The sequence below is a fragment of the Pseudophryne corroboree genome, chromosome 1 (genome assembly GCF_028390025.1).
Source record: "Pseudophryne corroboree isolate aPseCor3 chromosome 1, aPseCor3.hap2, whole genome shotgun sequence".
Classification (NCBI taxonomy): Eukaryota; Metazoa; Chordata; class Amphibia; order Anura; family Myobatrachidae; genus Pseudophryne; species Pseudophryne corroboree.
Window position 1 is genome coordinate 133,178,736 of NC_086444.1, and position 15,835 is coordinate 133,194,570.

Below are 15,835 nucleotides of genomic sequence, written 5' to 3' on the forward strand. Positions count from 1 at the left end.
GTCAGTGGTATTCCGTTGACTACTGAGGACCAGGTTGAGGACTTCCCGTTGACCACTACTCGCTGTACCCTGCTATCCAACCAGCTGCTTATCCATGTGCAAATAGTTTTTCCTAGGCCAATCTCCTTTAATTTGATCATCAGTCTCCTGTGAGGAACTATATCGAAGGCTTTTGCAAAATCTAGGAAGACCACATCCATTGCTTTTCCTTGATCAAGATTATTGCTCACTTGCTCGTAGAAGCTAATTAAGTTAGTCTGACATGACCTGTCCCTCACAAATCCATGCTGGTTCTTGCTAATAATCCTAGCGGACTTTAGATACTCCTGTATGACGTCCCTTAGAATTCCTTCCAATATTTTCCCCACTATAGATGTTAAACTAACTGGTCTGTAGTTTCCCGAAAGATTTTTGGATCCCTTTTTAAATAATGGCACTACCTCAGCTATACGCCAATCCTTCGGTACCATGCCTGATCTAATTGAACTATTGACAATCAAGTATAGGGGTCGTGCTAGTTGTGAACTAAGCTCCATAAGAACCCTCGGGTGAAGTCCATCAGGACCAGGTGATTTATTCATCTTAATTTTGCTTAGTCTCTCCTGGACTACTTCTTTGCTTAAACAAGTATCTAACCATGAATCATTACTGTCACAATTGTTATGCTCTACTCCCACCATCAGTTCTTCACTGGTGAATACTGATGAAAAGAATTTGTTCAGTATTTCCGCTTTTATTTCATCATCATCATTTATCAATTCTCCTGATTCAGCTTTTAATGGACCTATATTCTCCTTTTTTAACCTTTTACCATTTATGTATTTAAGAAACTTTTTAGGATTGGTTTTACTCTCTATAGCGATTTGCTTTTCATTTTCCATTTTAGCTGCTCTTATTGCTTTTTTGCATTTCTTATTACACTCCTTGTAATACTTGAAAGACTCCTCCTTTCCATTAGATTTAAATGCTTTGAAAGCCCGCTTTTTTTATCCATTTCTGCCTTAACCTTCTTGTTAAGCCACATCGGTTTGAGTTTAATAGTCTTGCGTTTACTGCCCATGGGAATAAAGTTGTGAATATTGCTATCCAGCAACCCTTTTAAAACATCCCACATTTCTGAAGTGTTTTTGTTATTAAACAGAACCTCCCACTCTATGTCGTTAAGTGCACATCAAAGCATACTGAAATTAGCTTTCCTAAAGTTAAAAGTTTTGGTGGAACCCCTGTAGCTATGTTTCCTGAAACTGATGTCGAATGTGATCATATAGTGATCACTGTTACCCAAAGTCTCCCCAACTTTAGTGTTTGATATAATGTCCACATTATTAGTAATTACTAGATACAGGGTAGTTTTACCCCTAGTTGGGTCCTCGACTAATTGAGACAAGTAGTGATCCCTAAACATATTTAAGAACCTGCTGCCCCTCGCTTTAGCACATGAATCGTTACTCCAGTTTATATCAGGGTAATTAAAATCCCCAATGACAAGGATGTCCCCCAATCCCGCAGTCATTTTGATTTGCTGCAATAGTCGTTCTTCCTCATGTATGCTAATATCTGGCTGTTTGTAGCACGTGCCTATGATTAGTTTTTTTGCATCAATTTCCCCACTTGAGATTTCTACCCATAGTGTCTCCACATTATCGCCAGTCTCCTCATAGATAACCTCCTTTAGGTATGGTTTAAGTGATGGTTTAACATAAAGACATACACCTCCTCCTCTTTTGTTAGCCCTGTCCCTCCTAAAAAGAGAATACCCCTCCAAGTTAGCAACCCAGTTGTGAGAGTCGTCCCACCATGTTTCCGTAATACTTATAATGTCATACTCAGCCTTTGATGCTAACTATTCTAATTCCCCCATTTTACCTGCTAGACTTCTTGCATTTGCAAGCATACATTTTACTTTATCGGTTCCTTTATTTGTTTTCCTAAAGATTTCCCATCCTGGTTAACTAGTGCATCCGTAGAGTTACTGATACAGACTGTCCTACTCGCTCCCTCTCCAACCCCACCGTACTTAGTATTGCCCACCTTACTTTTCTCTTTGGTCAACCCAATGTTCCCGTCTAAAATCACCGCCCTGACATAAGTATTTTCCCTTAAGTCCCGTACAACATTTTCTCTAGTCTGTAATGATGACACATAATTGTTATTATTTAATGCTTTAGCAATACCTTTCTTACCACCCTTAATAGAACCCATGTAAAAACCCTTACCGGCTGCACTTTCCCTCCCCCTTCACCCCCATTTATCTCACTACCACCATCCATACTGTACTCGCTGCATGACCCATAGTTTCTAGCTAAACCCTCCCTCATGCTCCTAGTTTAAAAGCTCCTCCAACCTACTAACCATCCTACCCCCCAGCACCACAGCCCCTTCCTCATTCAGGTGCAATCCATCATGAGAAAAAAGATGGCGCCTAACTGAGAAGTCCGCCCAGTGTTCCAAGAACACAAACCCCTCTTTCCTACACCAGTCTCTGAGCCACACATTTACCTCCCTAATCTCCCTCTGTCTCCCTGGGCTGGCGCGTGGCACTGGTAATATTTTGGAGAAAATTACCTTAGATGTCCTTTTTTTTAGTTTGTGGCCTAAGTCCCTATAATCTTTCTTAAGGACATCCCACCTACCACTAACTTTGTCGTTGGTGCCAACGTGCACCAAGACCGCCGGGTCTTTCCCAGCCCCTCCCAACAATCTATCTACCCGGTCCGCGATGTGCCGTACCCGAGCACCCGGGAGACAACAGACCGTACGGCGATCACGTTCCCGGTAGCCTCCCTAGCTTTCATCCCATCTGAGCCAGAGGGACCACTCTTCCGGTTGCTAGAGTGAGCAGTCTCCTCCAGCTCCATCATTTCGTCGCTATCATCCACCCAGGGTCAGTGCTAGGGTGTTCGGCGCTCTCCTGCAAACTATAAATTTTGCGCCCTACTACTGCCGCATCATAGTCATTGGCCAAAATTTAGTAGGCCTTAAAAGGTGATAATGTGAAGATGGATAAAGAACCAGCCAATCAGCTCCTAACTGACATGTTACAGGCTGTGTTTGAAAAATGACAGTTACAATAGGAGCTGGTTGGCTGGTACTTTATCTCTATTTATCCATCTCCACTTAATCACTTTTAAGGCTTACTACAAGGGGGGGGGGTGGGGGGGTGGGAGGAGGTGACAATGGGAGGTAGAGAGTGACCAGCAGAGGGTGAAAAGAGGATGACAGGGAGAGGGTGAGAGTCAGTGGGTGACAGGAGAGAGAGGTGATGGGGAGGCAGTGACGTGCAGAGAGGTGAGGCAGGAGGGCAGAGCCTTTCCTGTCATACTAACATATAAGACAAGTTTTGACTATATAAAGTATATGAAAACTACAAATAAGATATAAGAAATATCTTTTTGTATTATTCTAATAATTTTTATATTCAAAACTCTGAAGTAAAAAGTCTGTGAAAGTTACGAAAATGCCGCCCCTGCCTATTTTTTCCGCACATCTCTGATCAAAACTCACCAGATTTCCAGCAGTATATACTGCTGCACCTGTGTATAATGCCCACGTGAACCCTAGGGCTCATATATTGTGTAAATCTGGCTCTGGTACTAGACAGTGCCACCTGAGCAATTTACCTCACCGCACGTCCACCTGCAGGTGGCAGATTTTACAGGGCGTACTGCAACCCCTAGTTAAATCCGTCTACTTGCCTGGGACAAAACGTCAGAGCTTCTCATCCCCCATCCACTACAAAGAGCCAAATTTGGAGCAGGAGGAGGGGAGCAGCAGATCAATCTACAAATCCCTCGCCAGGTAAATTTTGGGAAATGTAGCCCACAGGCTACAATAACTATTGCTATCTAAAGATGGTGTCAGCTACTGGGGCCATATAACTCCTGAAAACATTGGTCAATTGCTACAAATACTTCCATATCCTTTACTATTATCATCATTGACTTGTATGGCACAACAAAGGGTTTGCACTACCATACAAAGTTAATAAACAGGAACAGCATAAACAGAACAAGAAAAAAGTGACTTACAGTACAAATCATTGCAGGACATGGCAAGGTTTACAAACATTGTGGCATAAGCAGTCATCGTAACCAAATAAGCAGTGGGACGGCAGAACCATTGAAAGCAGTGGGGAGAAGATGATGGTATATTGGGCCCTACACACTGGGCGACATAAGTAAAAGATATGAATGATCTTGTTCATTAATCAACGAGATACCGTTCATATCTTTCAGTGTGGAGGCACCAGTGATGAACGATGCACGGCACTGCGCTCGTTCATCGCTGGTGCCCCGTTGCTTGTACATGCAGGCCAATGTGGACGATCTCATCCATATTTGCCTGCACCGCTATGGAGCCAGGTGACAGGGGAAGTGAAGAAACCTCACTCCCCCTGTCACTGCCCCCCCCCCCCCCCGCCGCCGGGTCGCCCGTCGGCCGTATCTGCCGTTGGGCAGCTCGGCGGCGGATCGTTAAATGTGTAGGGCCCTTAAGTGTGCATGGTGTGTAAAGTATACACAGTAACTATTGGGAAAGTTCTACCAAGTCCAAACTCTATGGGGGAGATTCAAATGTTAGAAAAGACAGTTGGGAGTCTTTTTCCCCCCTATCTAATAGACAGGAAAAACCAGACACCCAACTGACTTTCAAACATTTGAATCTCCCCCTATATGTTTCATGTCAAACTGCTTTGGGACATCCCATACAATCAGGAATGCCTTCAAGCCAGTTTTTCCTAAAAATCTATGGGGTATATGCAATTGCGGTCGAATTCCTGAAATTGTCGAATTTCGGGAATTTTTCTCCAAAAAAAGTAATTTGACAATGCAATTCAGTACTTTCCGACAAAAAAACGGACTTTCAAAATTCGACTTTTTGAAATTCGACTTTTGACAAATTCGACTTTTTTTGCAATGATACACATGCTGCAATTCGACCAAAGCCTATTCAATGGAAGTTTGGAAATTTGACAACAGTGCTTTTAGACAGTAAATTCGCCATTTTCAATCCGCCACACTTTGGAGGGTGAAACTAATAAAAAAAATTTAAAACATGTTTTTTTTTCTTGGTAATATCATATCTATTTATATTAGAAGGGATTAGGTACTTGGTTTGTCTTTTTTGGAGGCACAAGTATTATTTATATATTTTTAAAAATAATATTTTTTTTTTTTTTTTTTTGGATGGAATGGTAAAATCCCTGAAAAAAATGGCGTGGGGTCCCCCCTCCAAAGCATAACCAGCCTCGGGCTCTTCGAGCTGGTCCTGGTTCTAAAAATGCGGGGAAAAAATTGACAGGGGTTCCCCCGTATTTTTAAAACCAGCACCGGGCTCTGCGCTTGATGCTGGTGCAAAAAATACGGGGGACAAAAAGAGTAGGGGTCCCCCGTATTTTATACACCAGCATCGGGCTCCACTAGCTGGACAGATAATGCCACAGCCGGGGGTCACTTTTATACAGCTCCCTGCGGCTGTGGCATTAAATATCCAACTAGTCACCCCTGGCCGGGGTACCCTGGGGGAGTGGGGACCCCTTCAATCAAGGGGTCCCCCCCCCAGCCACCCAAGGGCCAGGGGTGAAGCCCGAGGCTGTCCCCCCCATCCAAGGGCTGCGGATGGGAGGCTGATAGCCTTGTGAAAAATGTCAGAATATTGTTTTTTCCAGTAGTACTACAAGTCCCAGCAAGCCTCCCCCGCAAGCTGGTACTTGGAGAACCACAAGTACCAGCATGCGGGAGAAAAACGGGCCCGCTGGTACCTGTAGCTCTACTGGAAAAAAAATACCCAAATAAAAACAGGAGACCGACACCGTGAAAGTAAAACTTTATTTCATACGTCGACACACACATACTTACCTATGTTCACACGCCGACATCGGTCCTCTTCTCCAAGTAGAATCCAGGGGTACCTGAAAAGAAAAGATAAATACACTCACCTCATCCATGGTACAGAGGTAAATCCACGAACTTGTCAAAAAAACAAACCGGACACCCGTACCACACGGACTGAAAGGGGTCCCATGTTGACACATGGGACCCCTTTCCACGAATGCAGAGAGACCCCCTCGTGACAGCTGTCACTGAAAGGTCTCGTAAGCCAATCAGCGAGCGCAAAGTCCTTGCACTCTGCTGATTGGCTCTGTGCGCGTCTGAGCTGACAGCGCATCGCAAAGCCTCTCCATTATATTCAATGGTGGGAACTTTGCGGCTAGCGATGGGGTCACCCGCCGGTCAGCGGCTGACCGCGGGTAACCCCACCGCTGACGGCAAAGTTCCCACCATTGAAAGTAATGGGAGAGGCTTTGCGATGCGCTGTCTGAGGTCACACGCGCACAGCCAATCAGGTGAGCGCCACGGAAGTAGCGCTTCCTGATTGGCTGAAGGGACCTCAGTGACAGGAGTCACGTGGTGTCTCGGCATTCGGGGAAAGGGGTCTGATATGTAAACATGGGACCCCTTTCAGTCCGCTGGTACGGGTGTTCGTGTTTTTTCTTTAACAAGTACGTGGATTATCTCCCGGACACTGGATTGAGGTGAGTCTAATTTTTTTCACAGGTACCTCGGATCGTCGGAGACTGTGGCAGTCGGCGTGTCAACATAGGTAAGTATGTGTGTGTCGGCAGTGTGTAATAAAGTTGTACTTGTCACGGTGTCGGTCTCCTGTTTTTATTTGGGTATTTTTGTTCCAGTAGTACTACAAGTACCAGCGGGCCCGTTTTTCTCCCGCATGCTGGTACTTGTGGTTCTCCAAGTACCAGCTTGCGGGGGAGGCTTGCTGGGACTTGTAGTACTACTGGAAAAAACAATATTCTGACATTTTTCTCAAGGCTATCAGCCTCCCATCCGCAGCCCATTGGATGGGGGGGACAGCCTCGGGCTTCACCCCTGGCCCTTGGGTGGCTGGGGGACCCCTTGATTGAAGGGGTCCCCACTCCCCCAGGGTACCCCTGTCACGGTTGACTAGTTGGATATTTAATGCCACGGCCGCAGGGCGCTGTATAAAAGTGACCCCCGGCTGTGGCATTATCTGTCCAGCTAGTGGATCCCGATGCTGGTGTATAAAATACGGGGGACCCCTACTCTTTTTGTCCCCCGTATTTTTTGCACCAGCATCAGGTGCAGAGCCCGGTGCTGGTTTTAAAAATACGGGGGATCCCCTGTCAATTTTTACCCCGCATTTTTAGAACCAGGACCAGCTCGAAGAGCCCGAGGCTGGTTATGCTTTGGAGGGGGGACCCCACGCCATTTTTTTCTGGGTTTTTCCCGTTTTTTCCCGGTTTTTTAATTCGCTGCAAAATCCGGCAAATCGGCCGTTTTTCGCCCGCGGGACTGTCGAATCCGTTTTTCATTGAATATGGTGAATTCCGGCAGCCACCTGCCGGAATTCACCTGTCGAATTGTGTCGAATTAAAAAACGTCGATAATTTGCCGCGATTCGCCGTGAATTGCATATACCCCTAAATCTTTAGGAAAAATGGTCGGAATTGTTATGAACTGCTGTGGTAACCCTCCCAATGACTAATTAAGCAATTGGAATTTTCTAATTAGCTTATTTAGTCTTTAATTACTCACCTTCCGCAGCACTGCCTCTCCTGCAGTTCTCTTCTTCTTCAGTGTCACAGAGCAATTTTCCAGGGACCTGTCGGGCACAGGACAGGTACCTACTCTACCTCCTCCTCCACGCACACTACACTGCAGCCAGGGCCAGACTGGGACCAAAAATAGGCCCTGGCATTTTTGAAGCACACAGGCCCACCTCGGTGTCAGCATCTGACTCCTCCCCTTACTATTCCTGACTCCTCCTACTTCTTAGTCTATGCTCTTACAAATATAATTAATATTATAACAACATACAAGTGTACTTCTCATTTACCGGCCACCTGGAGATGGAAAGATATTTCTACAAGAAATTGCAGACACTGTTGCTGGCCTGGTTCTGGATCATCAAAGATGGCTCATCCTCGGGGATTTCAATGCATGGGTGGATGATGAGCTATCACGCCTTGGCCAAGACCTCCTGTGCACAATGAATGGTCTGGGCTTCACACAGGTCATTCCCTCTGCCACACATAAAAGTGGTCACACTCTCGATCTTGTCTTTCAGATTGTATTAGAAGTCACTGACCTAAAAATAAACCCAGTTATCTGGTCAGACCACTACTCCCTTTGGTTCTCAGTTGCAACCCCTCAAATAAGATCTCTGCCCGTGGAGGTGGCCAGGTATCGTCCAAGGAGGGGTATGACTCCCCAGGCTCTTGCAGCAAATCTGGATTTCTCTGCTATACTGGGTGCCTGTGAAGATCCCTGTTCCCTAGTCCGTTATTATAATAGGGATGTTATGGCTGCAATTGATATTATCGCCCCTATGCGTAGAAGACCTCGTAAACCACAACGTCAAGCTCCATGTTCGACAACAGTGTTAGTGAGCTCAAGAAAAGGGGGCGTAGACTGGAAAGATGATGGAGGAAGACTAACCTAGTGGATGACAAAATAAAACTAATAAAGCATAACGAAGAATGTCAATCGACAATCACTCGTAAGAAATCACAGTTCCTGTCAAATGAGATCACAGCAGCAAACAATAGGCCAGCTCAACTTTTCCGCACAGTGGAGATGCTTTGCAAGCCAGCATGCCTGCAGACTGATGAGACCCTCTCCCAGGCAAGATGCAACGAGTTTGCAAACTTCTTTGCAGATAAAATATCCACCATCTGGGCTGGAATCTCCACAGTGCCATCAAAGGAGTGCCAAACTACAAAGCCTGCCAATATAAGCTACCTGCCTTCATGGACCAGCTTTGACCCAGTGGATGTAAAGGACACTGCTGAAATTGCTCGGATTTTGCATCCCACCACCTGTGATCTGGACCCAGCCTCAAACAAGCTTCTAATAGGTTGTATGGATATAATTGGTCCTGTCTTTGCAAAAATTGTTCAATGCTCTTTGCAGACAGGCATTTTTCCTGGACCCCTAAAGGAAGCAATTGTTAGACCGCTTCTTAAAAAACCTAATTTAGATCCCGACTGCATGACCAACTACAGACCAGTATCAAACCTTCCTTTCCTATGAAAGGTTATTGAGAAAGTGGTTGCAAATCAACTAGAAACCCGCCTGACAACCCATGATATTTATGATCCATTTCAATCAGGATTCAGAAGACGTAGCACTGAAACAGCCCTGGTGTGTATGTTAAATGATCTTCTGATGGCAAGAGACAGAGGTGACTGTTCAATATTAATCCTTCTGGATCTCTCGGCAGCATTTGATACCGTGGACCATGGGCTTCTGATTGAGCGACTGATACATTTCTGTGGTCTGGATGGCATAGTCCTAAACTGGTTCAAATCATTTCTCACAGGTAGGTCACAGAGTATCATCTGGATTATACTCCTCGCCACCAGTGCCATTGCCATGTGGTGTCCCACAAGGTTCTATACTATCCCCCATGCTTTTTGCAGTATACATGCTCCCATTGGGTGAAATAATCAGGCGCCATGGCCTGGTCTACCACTGCTATGCAGATGATACACAACTGTACTTGTCCTTTGCTCCGGGCACTGATAAACCAATAGCAACCCTAAATGGCTGCCTAGCTGAACTACAGGAGTGGATGAGCACCAGTTGGCTGCGACTGAACCCGGATAAAACAGAGGTCCTTATGATACGACCACAACATCAAAGGACAAGACTGCAGCATAGCCAACCAACTGGATTTACACTCGGGGATTCAGAATTACAGACCAGTGATCGTGTGCGGAATCTTGGCGTTGGCCTGGATGGTGGCTTGACACTTAAACATCAGATATCAGCCGCAATCAAATCCTCATTCTTTCACCTGAGGAACATAGCCAGAATCAAGCACTTAATTCCCTCAGATGATATGCCAAAAGTCATCCATGCATTTGTATCATCTCGATTAGACTACTGTAATGCCCTCTACCTTGGTCTCCCAGCAAAAGAATTGCAACGCTTACAGCTGGTGCAAAACACAGCTGTCAGGCTGTTAACCAACCAGCCCCATTCTAGCCACATAACACCCATCCTCTACTCCCTTCACTGGCTGCCTGTAAGATGGCGAATCATCTTCAAGATTGGCTTACTGAGTTTCAAAGCATTACATGACCAGGGCCCAAGGTACCTGAAACAGCTTCTGACCCCATTCTGCCCCACTCGATTACTGCGATCTGTAGATGAAGGACTTTTAGCAGTACCTAGAATCTACCGTAATTCATCTGGGGGTTGAGCTTTTAGTCATGCGGCTCCGACTCTATGGAACTCACTTCCTCACACAGTGCGAGAGGCCCCAACTATAGAATCCTTCAAAAGTAGACTCAAAACTTTCCTGTTTACTCAAGCATTTCCATAGTGTCCCTTTTAGTATCTTCATGCTTCTGTATTTTATGAAAATGTACTTCATTATTTTCTGTACTATATTATGCTATGTATTTGTTAAGCGCCTTGAGTCCTATTGGAGAAAGAGCGCTATATAAATAAAATTATTATTATTATTATTATTATTATTATTACTACATCATTCTGTATTAAAATACACACAACCATTGGTTGAAGTGGAAATGTTGAAGTGGGGGTATGGAAAAATAAAGGTTGTAACTAAGCGTGTGCTCCAGAAAAGGGGCGTGGACATGCACCCGCCCCATTCACTAGAATGAGAGCATCTGTGTGCACTCCCGGCGGGGCTAAGCGGCGACCAATCAGACAGAGAGTGTCCCATAGAGGTACTGCCAAAAATATGGGTGTGGCCAATTAAAATGGGACGTGCTACACAGACATATGCCCCCAATAGTGCAGTGCTAGATCCACAATTGCCCCCACAGTGCCAGGTATACAATTGCCCCCACAGTGCCAGGTATACAAATGCCCCCACAGTGCCAGGTATACAAATGCCCCCACAGTGCCGGGTATACAAATGCCCCTCAGTGCCAGATCCACAAATGCCCCACAGTGCCAGATCCACAAATGCCTCCACAGTGCCAGATCTACAAATGCCCCACAGTGCCAGATCCACAAATGCCCCACAGTGCCAGGTATACAAATGCCCCCACAGTGCCAGGTATACAAATGCCCCCACAGGGCCAGATCCACAAATGCCTTACAGTGCCAGATCCACAAATGCCCCCACAGTGCCAGATCCACAAATGCCCCACAGTGCCAGGTATACAAATGCCCACACAGTGCCAGGTATACAAATGCCCCCACAGTGCCAGATCCACAAATGCCCCCACAGTGCCAGATCCACAAATGCCCCACAGTGCCAGGTATACAAATGCCCCCACAGTGCCAGATCCACAAATGCCCCCACATGCCAGATCCACAAATGCCCCCACAGAGCCAGATCCACAAATGCCCCACAGTGCCAGGTATACAAATGCCCCCACAGTGCCAGCCAATTGCCCCCACAGTGCCAGGTATACAAATGCCCCCACAGTGCCAGGTAAAAAATTGCCCCCACAGTGCCAGCCAATTGCCCCCACAGTGCCAGATCCACAAATGCCCCACAGTGCCAGATCCACAAATGCCCCCACAGTGCCAGATCCACAAATGCCCCCACAGTGCCAGATCCACAAATGCCCCACAGTGTCAGGTATACAAATGCCCCCACAGTTCCAGATCCACAAATGCCCCACAGTGCCAGGTATACAAATGCCCCCACAGTGCCAGATCCATAAATGCCCCCACAGAGCCAGATCCACAAATGCCCCACAGTGCCAGGTATACAAATGCCCCCACAGTGCCAGGTAAACAATTGCCCCCACAGTGCCAGCCAGTTGCCCCCACAGTGCCAGGTATACAAATGCCCCCACAGTGCCAGGTAAACAATTGCCCCCACAGCAGTGCTGCAGCAGCTTACCGCTGCTGCTGCTCCTCCGGCTGTGACTGAGACTGTCAGGAGCTCAGAGCGCGCCAGTGCGGCTATGTCTGGCTGCGTGTAGCGGACTTAAAACCAGCCGCCGGTTCATGAGCCAATCAGAGCTCGCGGACCGGCAGCGGTGGCTCCTGATTGGCTGCCGGTCCGCGAGCTCTGATTGGCTCACGAACCGGCGGCTGGTTTGAAGTCTACTATACGCCGCCAGACATAGCCGCGCTAGCGCGGTCTCCTCTCCTGACAGCTGAGACACGCTGCCGCCGGACTGAGCGGCAGCGTGTCTCAGCGAGCACTGGACCGGCCCACGTGGCCATCGGCCCTTCTGGCATTTGCCAGAAGTGCCAGGTGGCCAGTCCGGCCCTGACTGCAGCCAATACCCTGAACCTCCCTCTCCACACACTACACTACCGCTGCTATGCTGCACCCCTCTCTATACACATTACATTACACTACCGCTGCTACCCTGCACCCCTCTCCATACACACACTACATTACACTACCACTGCTACCCTGCCCCCCTCTCCAAACACACACTACATTACACTACCGCTGCTACCCTGCACCCCTCTCCCCACACACAGTACACTACCGCTGCTACCCTGCACCCCTCTCCCCACACACTACACTACCGCTGCTACCCTGCACCCCTCTCCACACATACACTACATTACACTACCGCTGCTACCCTGCACCCCTCTCCACACACAGTACACTACCGCTGCTACCCTGCACCCCTCTCCACACACACTACACTACCGCTGCTACCCTGCACCCCTCCCCACACATACACTGCATTACACTACCGCTGCTACCCTGCAGACCTCTCCACACACACTACACTACATTACACTACCGATGCTACCCTGCACCCCTCTCCCCACACACTACACTACCGCTGCTACCCTGCATCCCTCTCCACACATACACTACATTACACTACCGCTGCTACCCTGCACCCCTCTCCATACGGTATCCGTTCACATGGTATACCATGTTATGGTCGACAGTCATTAGGTCGACCACTATTGGTCGACATTGACATGGTCGACATGGACACATGGTCGACACATGAAAGGTCGACACATGAAAAGGTCGACATGCATTTTTTTAACTTTTTTTTCTTTTGGGGAACTTTTCCATACTTTACGATCCACGTGGACTACGATTGGAACGGTAATCTGTGCCGAGCGAAGCGAAGGCACCATGCCCGAAGCATGGCGAGCGAAGCGAGCCATGCGAGGGGACGCGGTGCACTAATTGGGGTTTCCAGTCACTTTACGCAAAAAACAATACCAAAAAAAGTTAAAAAACTCATGTCGACCTTTTCATGTGTTGACCTTTCACGTGTCGACCATTTTCACGTGTCGACCATGTGTCCATGTCGACCATGTCAATGTCGACCAATAGAGGTCGACCTAATGACTGTCGACCATAACATGGTGGACCATTCATACCGGAACCTCTCCATACACACACTACATTACACTACCGCTGCTACCTTGCACCCCTCTCCAAACACACAGTACATTACACTATCGCTGCTACCCTGCACCCCTCTCCACACATACACTACATTACACTACCGCTGCTACCCTGCACCCCTCTCCCCACACACTACACTACCGCTGCTACCCTGCACCCCTCTCCACACATACACTACATTAAACTACCGCTGCTACCCTGCACCCCTCTCCCCACACACTACACTACCGCTGCTACCCTGCACCCCTCTCCCCACACACTACATTACCGCTGCTACCCTGCACCCCTCCCCACACATACACTACATTACACTACCGCTGCTACCCTGCACCCCTCTCCACACACAGTACACTACCGCTGCTACCCTGCACCCCTCTCCCCACACACTACACTACCGCTGCTACCCTGCACCCCTCCCCACACATACACTACATTACACTACCGCTGCTACCCTGCACCCCTCTCCATACACACTACACTACATTACACTACCGCTGCTACCCTGCACCCCTCTCCCCACACACTACACTACCGCTGCTACCCTGCACCCCTCTCCATACACACACTACATTACACTACCGCTGCTACCCTGCACCCCTCTCCAAACACACACTACATTACACTACCGCTGCTACCCTGCACCCCTCTCCCCACACACTACACTACCGCTGCTATCCTGCATCCCACTCCACACATACACTACACTACCGCTGCTACCCTGCACCCCTCTCCCCACACACTACACTACCGCTGCTATCCTGCATCCCACTCCACACATACACTACACTACACTACCGCTGCTACCCTGCACCCCTCTCTCCACACACTACACTACCGCTACTACCCTGCACCCCTCTCCCCACACACTACACTACCGCTGCTACCCTGCACCCCTCTCCCCACACACTACACTACCACCGCTACCCTGCACCCCCTCCCTGCACACACACTATCGCCGCTACCCTGAACTCCACACACGACACTGCCACTACCCTGCACCCTCTTTGTCTGCACACACTACACATGCTGGAGCTGGCCCAATGGTCAGAGAGTGCCGCAGCGGGGAACAAATGACAGCAGAGCGCCAAAGCAGATGAACATTCCCCTTTTTCTTTCCTCGCACCGCTGGGTTTTCAAAGCAGAAAACCCAGCCCGCAACATACTGTTAATATTCCACTTCCGCCCCCTCCCCCACCCGCAGCACACACTTTATTTGCCACACCCCAGCACAAATTAATATGACACCCCACTTCCCCAGCACACATGAATTTGATACTTACTATCCCCCTTCCCCGGCACATGCATACATGAATATAATACTAACCCCTTCCCCGGCACACACACAAATATAATACTAACCCCTTCCCCCACAACATGCACACATGAATATAATACTACCCCCCTCCCCAGACACATGAATAGAATGCAACTAACCCCCCCCCCCCCCCTTCTTTTGTTTGTCAGCAGCAGACTGTACCTGAGTGTCAGCTCCTCTGTAGCTGGTGGCTAGTGCTGCAGGCTGTCACACTGGCTGGCTGCTCCTCCTCTCCTGTCTCCTCACAACAGCTTGCTCCTCCAGACAGTGCACACACAGTCACATGTATGTCATGTGACTTCCTGTGGTGTCTCCTATTTGACTTCATAATAACTGATGGAAGGGGAGAGACGGGGGTGGTGCCGAAGACCTGCTGCGTCTTTAGTGACATAAGGGAGGGAAGAGAGGAGTTGGGGGAGGCGACGCTGCTGCCTGTCTTCCACTGACATGGGCAGCGGGGAGGAACAAGGAGGAGAGGGACGGGGAGCTCACTCACACTAGGAGCTCACGCTGTCACAGTGACAGAAGAGCTTCTGTTCACACTTGCGGCGCCGCTGCCTGTCACAGTGTGACATGTGCTGCGGCAGCCAGAAGCAACACGGCGCATCAGCAAGGCAGCAGAGCGGGGATGCGCCTCTCCATCCTGGCGCCTCTCTGCTTTGCGGACCTTGCTGAGTGGGTTGCGCCGGCTCTGCATCCACCGAATCTTCGTCCAATCGGGCAAATTTGTTTGGTTTTGATAGATCCGAGATGTCGTGCCTCCCCCTCTTTTTCTCCCTTCTAACAGTGACCCAACTGCCTACCTGATTTTCCTCATCTACCAGTAACCCCTGCTGCAACTCCTCCTCCGTTCTATCTAAACTTTGCTCGAGATCCACCTCCACCTCCCTCCTCTTCCTTCCCCCCCGTGGCCGCTGCGCTCCTCTCCTCGGCGGGCGTCGGTCAGCGGCATGTAATGAGTCAGTTTGACTCATTACATGCCGCGCTGGCTTTGGGCCCTTTGACAGTGGCGGCCCCAGTGCAAGGCACTGCTTGCACTGGCGGCATTTCCGCCACTGCTTCCACCATTACTGTCACTCCTTTAGCGTGGGTCTCTAGCAATGTTTATCATGTGATTATTCTAGAGTGTTAGGACTAGCTGACATTATAACTACT

At 48.4% G+C, this 15,835-nt stretch overlaps 1 long non-coding RNA gene across 1 annotated transcript in view; it reads right to left on the reverse strand.

The window, feature by feature from the left end:
• Positions 1-14,941, reverse strand: part of LOC134986915 (uncharacterized) — a 28,359-nt gene extending 13,418 nt beyond the window's left edge. Inside the window, exon 1 of the long non-coding RNA XR_010193075.1 lies at positions 14,843-14,941. This is a non-coding gene — a long non-coding RNA (uncharacterized LOC134986915). The remainder of the gene's footprint in view (positions 1-14,842) is intronic.
• Positions 14,942-15,835: the final 894 nt, after the last annotated feature.